The sequence below is a fragment of the Colias croceus genome, chromosome 8 (genome assembly GCF_905220415.1).
Source record: "Colias croceus chromosome 8, ilColCroc2.1".
Lineage (NCBI taxonomy): Eukaryota > Metazoa > Arthropoda > Insecta > Lepidoptera > Pieridae > Colias > Colias croceus.
Genome location: NC_059544.1, coordinates 6,348,507 through 6,350,715, shown reverse-complemented (window position 1 = coordinate 6,350,715; position 2,209 = coordinate 6,348,507).

The following is a 2,209-nucleotide window of genomic DNA, read 5'->3' as shown; positions in this document are numbered from 1 at the left end:
TCTACGTAGCAAACGTCGACTGAACAAGAGCCCGCCCAATTGTAGCGACGGCGCCCGATCGGCGACGATTTCAGCCGAACGGAACGCGATTTCATATAACCCACTGGATGAAGTGGTAAGTTTTTACGAGAGACCGTTTCAGCGCGGTACAGTCAAATAAAAAAAGATTATTCAACACCTGTTTTTGATTTCCTATCGTTCCTTATTTTTCAATTTAACAGTAGATAAAAGAAAATTCAACAAGAGCATTGTTTTTGTATTTATTTCATTCTTTTGTAATTTTAGGCGACGGGTTATTGACGGGGTTTAGTAGGTATAAGCATACTCTAATAATAATTATTAGGTACATTATTAAATTACGAAACACGTTTTGTTAGCTTTAAGTTCCGATTTGAGATTGTGGATCTTCCCACAACTAAGCAAATATGTTGACGCATGACCCTTAATACAGGCCTAACGAACGCCTATTCTGAATTGGCAAAACTCAACCACGCATATGGATTAAGCCATGATTAAACATAAGCAATTTCATCAACTATACACACCTATGATATGGAAGTCTGTTCGCTGTTGTGTTTGATTTATGCGATATGAGTAATATTTAACTAACATCGTATTGTTTGTATTATTGTGATATGTAGAGTTCGTGAGTCAGTGAGCTAGTTACTCATTCTATACATACGTCTACACTTAAAGGTAATGTGATAATCGTGGAGACCCTAATAATAGCATGTCATACCACTAACCATATTAACTAGGCAACTAATAATCAATGTTAAAATATACTTAGATCTCCTGCCTCCAGTGCAATTCATTACCTTATATCAAAAATGTATTGTCTCTATAATATGAAAATGAATCGCAAAATGTGTTGGCAAACGCATAACTCGATAACGGCTGAACCGATCTAGTCAATTCTTTTTTTATAATATTCCTTGAACTACGAGGATGGTTCTTATGGAGAGAACATGGTAAACATGTTCCACGGGCGAAGTCGGGTCGGACTGCTAGTTATTTATAACAATTGTTAATGAAACAATATAAAAATAAGTAAACATAAAACTTGCATATAATAAACATACACAGAGGATAGGTAGTTTTAAGTTATCGACCGTAGCAGGTATGATGAAGTTCAGTCTTTGCATATCTACAAATAACCAAACACCGATAAAATTTCAGATACCATACTTTTTACACTCACCCATTACTATGGAATATAGATCTTTATATTATACATAAAAAATTAAGTGTGATTCGCAACACTCGCTACTGTTTTAATGCTTTAAAATAGCAACTACCTACATAGTTGAAGAAAGAAACGTGTTTTATTCGTATACATGAATTACAGCTATCAATATATTTCAGCCAACATGCACAATGGTTTAAACCATCTTTAATACGAACCACGAAACCATAAAACTCTGACAACAATGATGATACAGTCCATTGAAGGTAGAGCCTTAGCAATTTTACAGTAGCATATTGCACAGTGCAAAACCGCAATAAAATCGGGATCTACTGTTATGAGTTCTCTTCAAAAGTGTAACAATGGCATTACGGCCATACTACGATTTATATGAACTGGTGTTGAAGGAATTATTAGTTGTTACATTGTTATAATATGTATGTAATACGAAACTCTATGAGATTTTTTCAAGTTTCGTAAGTCTCACCGATTTTCCTGCTCAGTAATTTTAAATTACATACACTATGTGAATAAATCGAAAAGCTATCTTTTGTTTACATTATCGTAGTATATTTTAAATACATATTTACGTAGGTATTTTTATACTGATCACTGTGGTAGATACATTATGGTTGCATTAATGCGAATTTAGAAATATAGATTATCATATTATATTGATGATTTATAATAATCCTTGCAATAGATTTTATATTATACCTAAAATATGGATGTATTGAAGCCAACTTAACCTTTTAATATACATAATATGTAACAGAATAAAGATTAATTATAACAAGCTTGATGTTACATCATAGCTCTTTCAATTATCGGAATTATACAGCTCCAATTACGTTTTCAAGATCTTTATTTCTCTTTCATCGCATCCCCATTCAGGGTTCCGCAGTAGGATAAATTTTTTATTATTTTTCTCATTCTTATAATTTCTTTAAAATCATCTAAAATATTTACTCGATAATTCTATACTTAAGCATACATATACCAATCTACTCATAATACACCAGC